This window comes from Belonocnema kinseyi, chromosome 2, assembly GCF_010883055.1.
Source record: "Belonocnema kinseyi isolate 2016_QV_RU_SX_M_011 chromosome 2, B_treatae_v1, whole genome shotgun sequence".
In the NCBI taxonomy this organism is placed as follows: Eukaryota; Metazoa; Arthropoda; class Insecta; order Hymenoptera; family Cynipidae; genus Belonocnema; species Belonocnema kinseyi.
The window spans coordinates 87,303,755-87,313,588 of record NC_046658.1 but is presented as its reverse complement, the minus strand read 5'-3'; positions in this window follow the sequence as shown (position 1 = coordinate 87,313,588).

Below are 9,834 nucleotides of genomic sequence, written 5' to 3'. Positions count from 1 at the left end.
ACTGAAATGAAAAGGGATTGAACTTGATGCATTTCTAAATTAAAAAATGTAAACAATTTAAGAATCCATTCTGCAACAAACTTTTAACTGACATAATTTTATTGTAGGGAACATTTTTAAGAAAAAAAACAACATTATTACGAATGAAATGAAAAGGGATTGAACTTGTAACATTACTTAGATATACAATTATCAATTTTATAATCCATTGTTGAATAAAGTTTGAAGTATCAAGTTAACATTTTTTCGGGATAATTATTGATAAATAATAGTTTCGAATGGAAAGTGTTTGAAATCAAACAATGTTACATTAGCTAACATTTTGAAAAAGTACAATGTTTCGAATGGAATAAAAAGTGATTGAACTTTTAACCTTTCTTTATTTAAAGATATAAACCATTTAAAAATCCATTATTAAAATTTTTTAAATATTAAGTTTCGAGATGACTAGTCCAATATTATTCAAAAGCTTGGCTAGCCGTTCCGAATTTTCGGAGTATTAATAAAATCCTTGAATATTTGTATAATTCCTTCAAATACCTTAAATTCCCTTGACATTTTTGGAATAAATAGGAATCCCTGACGTTACAATTTATTTGATTTATTTTACTAAATTTACTAGAAATCCTTGAAATCTTTGAAAATCATACAAAATTCTTTGATATCCCTTGATATTTTGTATATCTCCTGAAATCCTTTGGAATTTTTGAAAATACCTTGACACCTTTATAAAAAGGTAAAAATCTATTTTAAGAAGTATAAGTGATTTCTTTAAAACCCCCGTTTAAACCCATAGAAATCTTTGAAATTTATTGAAGTCATTGAAGAATTAATAAAATCCTTGAAACTTCTGAAATTCATTGAAATACCTAAAAATCTGTTGAAATCTTTGGTTTAGAATTCATATGGGAATTCTATTGCATTCAAATGAATATAAACGTTTTGTGAATCTATCGAATCCTTTAATCTTTTTAAATGTCTTGAAATACATTTAAATTCGTTGGATCTTTCCAATCGATAGTAATCCCTTCAAATTTCATTTTATTGAATGTTTGAGATTATTAAAAGTCCTGTAAACTCCCTCGAAATGTTTCGAAATTACTCGAAATCCGTGGAAATGTTCTTAAGTTTCTTGAAGAACTTAAGCTCTCCTGATATGCTTGGAAATTTTTCAAATGCCGTGAAATTTTTATGAAATTTGACGAAACCACTTAAGATTCATATAAACTGTATGCAATTCCTTGCAATTTCTAAAAAGTTGTCAAAATCCTACGCTAAATAAATAAATAAATTACCCGTCTGTACTTTCTTTATTTTTTACATCAGTTCTTTCAATATTTTAATATTCTTTATTTCTATGCAGATTTTCTTATATTGATTCTCTACATATGGTTTTTGTAGAATCGCAAAAAAATTGTATTATAAAATTTTATTATACATACTAGAATACTGAACCAAAAATTTTGCAAGTCTCTAAATTATAAATTATTTGATTTGCAAGGTTACTATTTTGGAAATATATGATTTTGAATGTTTATTTCAAGATTTAGAGTTGCTGCTGAACTGGGAAATGAACAAGAATTTGTTGTGTCCAAGAAAAACCGGAAACTGACGATGAATATCTTTTTTGATCGGAAATTTTCGAAACTTTTAGAAAAAATCTAACAAATTACTGGAAATATCACAAATTTCGTATCATATCATGAAGTGTAATTTGAATAAGTTTGAGTTCGACTCTTTTTTTGGTTAAATTCATTAAACAAATTTGAAGAAGACTTAAACAATTAAAAATTAGGAACAGTTGAAATTGAACATGATTGGTAAAAAAAAGTTTTGAGTTTATCAACTAAGTTTATCAAATAATTTTTGAAATCCAGCTGCAGTTTCTTTGTTAAAAATTGCACAAGCATTTATTTTACGAGATAGCTTTGAACCTCTAAATTTCAAAACTAAAGAATCTTCTTTTCAAGATAAAAATTGAAAAATTAAATTAGTTAAATATTTACCCAAAGAGATCAATTTTCAACTAAAATTATGAATATTCAACATGAAAAACAGAAGTTTTGAAAAAGTAGTACAACTTACAACCATGTAGTTGAATTTTCAACCAAAAAAGATGATTTCTTAATGTTAAATTTAATAGTTGATATTTCAACTAGAGAAGATTTTGATTTTAAATAAAAAACAACTGAATTCTACCAAAAAAGATGAATTTCTTATAGAATAACTAAGTCCTTAAAAAAGTGCATTCCATTTCCTTGTTTTTATAACTTAAAAATAGGGCATCCTATTAAAAAAACAAAACAATTTTGTCATTACAGATTTTATTGTACCTTGTTTCATTTATCCTAAAACTTAATTTGTTCATTTTCAATCCTGTTTTTTGCGATTTAATTAAAAAATATGTATCCTATAAAAAAAAATAATAAAAAATTTGTAGATGTTTTTTGGGTAAACAACTTTTGTCCAATCATGCTCTTCGTACCTTGTGTTGTAGATGTTTTTAAACTCTTTTTTATCGTTTTTTTTTCAATATATTTTTTTTGTATCGTTTTTCCTTTTGTCAATTTGTTTCCAAAGTACACAACTGGATGCTGATACATCAAGCTTCATTTGTGATTATAATATTCACTAATAATTACTGAAATACTAAAAATTGTACTGCAAACGCTGCAAACTAATCGCGCAATTCGCCTTTAACAATAAAATAAACATTTTTTTCTACGAATATGTTATGTCGAGTTATATATACTTATTTTTATACTTACAATATTTATCATTTATTTTTTAGATGTAAATGATGCATTTTAAGACATCAATTAAATAATACATAAGAAAATTAATATTTGAAAAACGTAAATTTTTTCATTTAATTATTTCCTTAAACGTCTACAACATGTTACTATACATTTTTTGGTCACATATTAGGAAAATTTTGACTAGTAATCAATAGCAATAGATTTTCGATACATCTTACAAGAATTTTCGATATCATAAATAGTTAACAAAAAATTACTATTTACGCCATCTCTGAATTTTTATTTTTCACTCTAAATACTTAAGATTTCTAAAAATATTCAAGATATCAAAAGTTTTAATTTTTAACATAAAATATGATTAAATAAAGTTTTAAATTAATAAAGGCATTGTATTGTTCTGAATTACATATCTAAAACATGTTGCTATAGATTTCAAGGTCAACAGTTCATCAAAAAGTTAGGATAAAAAATTGATTATTGTTGACTTATTGTTAAAAAAATTAATTTTTCAGCAATAAAGATACATTTTCAATCAAGATTATTTGTCTACCAGTAAAGATGATTTTTAAACCAGATACATGAATTTTTAATAAAAAGGACCAATCTTCAACAAAAAGTCTAATAGTACATTAATCAGTAACACAAATTAATTTTAAACCAAACTGATGAATTTGTAAATAAAATTTTGAAATGGTAACTGGTATAGTTGAATTTAAAAAATTATGATTATTTAACTGAAATACTTCAATTTTTATCCAAAATGATGAATTTTTAAATAACAAGATTAATTTTCTACCAAAAAAGAGGATTTTTAGCAAAATACACAGCTTTTTGATAAAATAGATAATTTTTTACTGAAAAAGACAAATTTCCAAGCAAACATTTGAATATTGAACTAAAAAAGATCAATTTTAACCACACAAGAAATAGATAATTTTCAGTTTAAAAAATTCATTTTCAACCAAACTGATGAATTTCCAACTGGGACAGTTGAATTTGAAATAAAATTATGATTATGTAATTAGAATATTTTGTTTTTTAACCCAAAAATAAATTTTCAAACATGAAGATTAATTTTGTACCGAAAAAGACGTTTTTTAAACCGAATACGTGAAGTTTCAACGGAATAGTTGAATTATCAACCAAAAACAGACAAATTTTCATCGAAATAGTTTGATTTGCAATAACAAATATCATTTTTAAAGAGAATAGATGCATTTTGAACGAAAAATGATAACGTTTTTATTAAAAAAAGAATGGTTAAATTTTCAGTTAAAAAAATGAATTTTCAACCAAACTGATGGATTTTAAGCTAAAAGTATGAATCTTTACTCGCAACATAAAAAAGACGAGTTTTGAACCAAATAGTTAAATTTTGAAATATAAAAGATAAATTGTCAAATAAAAAAAAGATGATTCTTCAATTGAAGTGGTATAATATCTAATTGAAATAGTAGTTACATTTTCAGTTAAATAAAACTAATTATGAAAAAAAAATATACAAAACAATAATTAAATTTTTAAACAAAGTGATGAATTTTTCTCTAAAATTATAAATCTTCAACTGAAGCAGTTAAATTAAAAAAAAAGACGTTGAATTTTTAGTTCGAAACCAAACTTCAGCCAGAGATGAATTTTCAACTGAAATGATCGAATATTCAATTGGAATAGTTTCAGTTTAAGAAAATTAATTTTTAATAATAACAAAATTTTCAATTGTCAACTGGGATAGTTAAACTTTCAGTAAAAAAAAAATAGTTTCAGCCGAAGAAAAAACGTATTTTCAACAACAACAAAAATTAATTTTTTAACAAAATTCATTCAAAAATATATGAAACCTAAACGAAAAATGTAGTAGTTATTTCTCATAAAATAATATTTAATATTAATAAATTAATAATATTTAATGAAAAAACTGTTAAATTCAATAAAAAAGGCGATTTTTCTACTAAGAAAGATTTTTCAGTCAAAAGAGAGAGAAAAGTGTCAAACAAATTGAATTTTTAATAAAATAAAGATGAAGCTGCTGTTAAAAATAAAGAATAATTGCTATTCAATGTTATATTGCAATTTAAAAAAATTAAGCTTGCTTTCAAAAAAAATTCCCCAACCATTCCAATTTTTCCAGACCCAGAACTGTCGTAACCTTTCACCTTATTTTTTTGCCGCTGGGAACCCTTAAATTCGAGACCCTTATTTCTATTCGAAATTCCACACTAAAATTATTTTGTTAATGAGTAATCCAAATTTTATTTTCAAAATCAGACTTTAATTTATCTAAAGTATAGCTTAATTATATAATTGTTATAATTACATACAAAATTATATCATAACAATGTAATGTAGAATATTAAAAAGTGGACAGAAATTCACGTGTCCTTAGATCCCCATTACCTGATATTAAAAACATAATCAGTTTTAAAATCCATAATAACAAATTTTACAATATTAAAAGATTAGAAAATTGTTAAATAGACTTAAATAAATGATCAAATTATTATATCTAACAGATATAACAAAAATAAATAAATTACCATTTTTAAAATCTGTTAATACCAATGCAAAGATTTTTTCCCATTCAGTAGCGATAGCGTTTTTCAAAACATTTTTATTTAAATTAAACATTCCTTTTTATTTAAAAAATTTTTTTTGTCGAATAATTAAATTTTAAAGGTTTATAATTCAAAAAATTTTCATTTTGAACGGTAAAAATGACGAAAAATTAATTTTTTTATTCTAGACAAATTTATGGCATCATATTTAATTTTTTTAATGTAATACAAATTTTTAATTTCAAAATTTAAGCTGCTTTGATTGAAACATTCAATGTAGTTTAAAGTAGTATCAATTTTTAATTATTTTTATTGAAAAGCGCTAATGCAATTTCAATTCCTGTGAATTTTAAGTGATCAATTTAAAAAATTTTTATTTTTTCTATTTTCGAAATTTTATTCTAAAATAATTTACAGATTCTCAGTTTGAAAAAAAACTCTTAAATTTATTTTTACCTAATAACTAATCATTTTAATTATTTAGTATTATTAGTGTCGAAAACATTGATTTTTGAACAATTATCGGCAATTGCTTTTAGTTTAAATACTTTAAATAAAATACTCTGTTTTTCAAGCCCTGGCTAACCAGAAAAAAGGTTTTTTTCAGCCCTTCCAAATGGGATTTTTTTTCAAAGGAGTCATAAATTTCCTCTCTGTTTCCCGTCGAAAAAATTGGTAGATCTTGAAAAAAGCCGATCGATCCTGGGTCACGCTGCACCTGCGGATTATGGAGACCCCTGACCTAAACACTCTGCTAAAACTTATCTTTAAAAAAAGAATAAAAATTAATAAATATACAAAAACAGCGGAATGATAATAAATAACCAAAAATTATATTTAAATAGATATTTATTTCAAAGCGTTTGCACAACACCACTCTACAGATTGGCCTACGTAGGTAAAATAATGCATTCCCATACCGAGAGAGCATTTTAAAATCATACGAGGGTAAATTGAAAAGGCACTAAGCGTCCGGGTACAAATAAAAATGAAAAATTTTATTTTTCATTTCACTTTTTTTGATTTTGCCTAAAAAGTAATCGTCTTCTCCGATTATTAAATCAGGTGCGTCCCTTTAGAAGAGAAATTATTCCGCTCAATATATATATATTATATACTTTTATATAAATTTAAAAACAATACAAAATATTTGTATAAATTACTAAACAAACTTATTCTTATTATAGAACATAATTTATTATATATAAAGGCAACGCTTAGCGTCTTTTCATTAACCTTCGGATATTTAGTGAGAACTAAGTTCATTGAATTTGGACGACAAATACAATTAATAGTTACACATCAGCTGCCGGATTCTTAAAATTTAGTGATCGAAACTAGCTCTTCTTTTTTTTTGTTTTTTCATAGAGACAACATTATTTGGTCACCCTATGTAATGACTAGGTTAGTAAAATATACATTGTAAGTCATGCAACATGGCTTAAAATTGCGTTTTTAAAATAAAAAGCGAATATCAAAAGAATCGTCTTTCGCGATTGGAATCGAAAATTTATCAGAATCGTCAATTCATATAAATGCAATAGCATCCTTTTTGGCAGTATAATTTTCAATCTTCTATCAACCAATTCACCGAAAAAGCTAGATATGCGCAATAACTTATTTATAATCATAATCAATTGATTCAAGCTAATCTAAACGAGTGTATCGAAAAAATTCATAAAAATCAGTGTAAATAGGATCTGCCTGGAAAGAACCGACGAATCTTTTCCCACTCGGATACCAACACGCTCATTATATGTATATTTTTTTGTTCACTGGGTACCTTCGTCTTTTGTATATAATATAAATTGTCATCACAGTATTTAGACAACTTAAAAACTTTGAATCTCGTAGCCTCAGTAATAAAAGCGATAAATATTTTGCGTCTCCTAAGAAAGAGTAAAATAAGTGCAAATTCAACTACAATTTACTCTTATATTAGTGAATTATCTTTCTCTAAGAAAGCAGAGTAGAAAGTAGATTGAAAAATCGTAGGAACGAGATACTTCGAAAGTAAAAGTAATATCACTAGTTTCGAAATAAAGGTGACACGTTTGTCAAAAAATGTAGTACGAAAACTTAAAATTAAACTAGGCTTTGTCGTTATCGGATCATCGACAGAAAGCAACTTTACACAAATGGAATATCGTAATGGAAAGTCAAAGCAAAAGAAAAATTTAACGTAATTCGCAAAGCACCAGAAATCATCACAAACATAGGAGTGCAGAAAATAAATAATAATTAACAGGTAATATTACTATCGCTTTGCACGAGAGGAAAACTCGAACTTTGTTCAAAAACTAATCGACCAAAGGGGGAGTTTACCATATAAAAAATAGCTTTTTTTTTTGACACAAATTATTAATAAAAGTTTACAATTTATTCGTGAAATAGAGTCAAAGTATTAAGCATTCAGTTTTAAAAGAAAAAATTAACATCTTTAGTACGGTCAGTTTTTTGCATAATTCTGAATTTCACAAATATAACATTATTGTTTACTGAAAGAACGTTTCAAAGTACATGTTTTAAAAAGATTTCTGTTTTTTTAATATCAAAACATAAAGATTTTTTCAAATTAAAAAAACAACTGTTTTCGAGAAAAATCATCTTTATTTTCTTAAATTCAACTGTTTTTTTGTTAATAAAATTTTTAAGTTTCTTCTCTTTGGTTAAAAAGTTTTACTACTTTGTTGAAAATTTGTCTTTTTTGTTTTATTTTTGGGTAAAAACTGATCTTCTTTATTTGAAAAATTACTTGTTTTGTTGAAAATTCGTCCTTTTGGGTTCAATTTAGCGGCTTCTGATTACAACTATTTTCTTGTTGAAATTTTATCTATTACATTTTACGTTGTTTGTTGAAGATTCATTTCTGGTTAAAAATAAACTATTTGTGTGAAAATCTGTGTTTTTCCTTTAAAATTAATTAACTGAAGATTTAACTTGCCATTTTTGGTCAAAAATTCACCTCTTTTAGTTTAAAAATCAACCATCTGGATGAAAATTGACATATTTTATTAAAAATTCGTCTCTTTTGGTTGAAAATTCATTTTTCAGTTTAGAAAATTAACTAATTTAAAAAAAATTTTTTTTTTCCTAAAAATTAATCTTTGTAGTTAAATATATTTTTTTAATTGTTAAACATTAATATTTCAGTTGAAAAGTCATCTTTTTGTTTGAGAAATTATTAATTTTGGTTGAAAAGTGAAGTATTTTGTTAAAACACCTTTTTTGTTTCAAAATAATTTCTTTACATCTGAAAATTCAACTATTTCATTTTTGGTTACAAATTTATTTTTATGGTTGCAAATTCATTTCTTTCGATGAAAATTCAATATTTGATTGTAGTTACTCATTTTTAATTATTTTTTTAACTTCAAAATTAAGTATTTTATTTAAAACTTGTCTTTTTTGTTTTAAATTAAACTACGTTTTATTTATAATTAAAATACTTTTTGTTGGAATATCAACTATTTAATTTTTTGTTGAAAATTCATCTTTTTTGCTTAAAAGTTATACTACTTTTTTTTTAAAGTAATTTTTTGGCTGAAGACTCATTTGATTACTTCAGTCAAAAGTTCATATCAATGGCTGCCAATTGAACAAATCTACCAAAAAATGCGCTCTTTTTTGGTGCAAAATGAAGTTTTTTAAAAGAAAAAATGGAAAAATTCGTTTTTGGGCTGAAAATTTTTTCTTTTTTAGTTCAAAATTCACTTCTTTTATCGCAAATTGAACTAATCTATTGTTGGGAATTCAATTTTTCTATCTGAAAGTTGAACTATTTCATTTTTTGTTAGAAAATTATTTTTATGCTTGTAAATTCATTTATTTCGATGGAAATTCAATATTTTATTCCGATTATTTTTTTTCTTGTGAAAATTATGTTTTAAAATTAAAATTAAAATTAAAATAATTTCTTGAAAAAAGAAAAAAAAACAGATTCATTTTATAAAATATTAATTTTTTAACTTCAAAATCAAACATTTTATTTAAAATTTGTCTTTTTTGTTTTAAATTCAACTTCGTTTTATTTAATATTAACATTTTTTTTGGAACATTAACTATTTAATGTTTCGTTGAAAATTCTTTTTTTTTGTTCCAAGTTACACTACTTTGTTAAAAAGTAATTTTTTTGGTTGAAGATTTATTCCTTTAGCTAAAAATTCATTTTTGGGCTGAAAATGTGCTCTTTTTTAGTTCGAAATTCATTTTTTTTTGTCACAAATTGAAATAAACTATTGTTGGGTACTCAATTTCTTTATCTGAAAGTTGAGCTATTTCATGTTTGTTAAACAATTATTTTTATACTGGCAAATTCATTTCTTTCGATGAAAATTCAATATTTTATTGCGTTTATTATTCTTATTTTTTTGAAAATTAATTTTTTAACTTTAAAATTGAATATTTTATTTTAAATTCGTCTTTTTTGTTTTAAATGCAACTCCTCTTTATTTAATATTAAATTTTTTATTGCAACATCAACATTTAATTTTTCGTTGAAAATTCTTTTTTTTTCGGTTCAA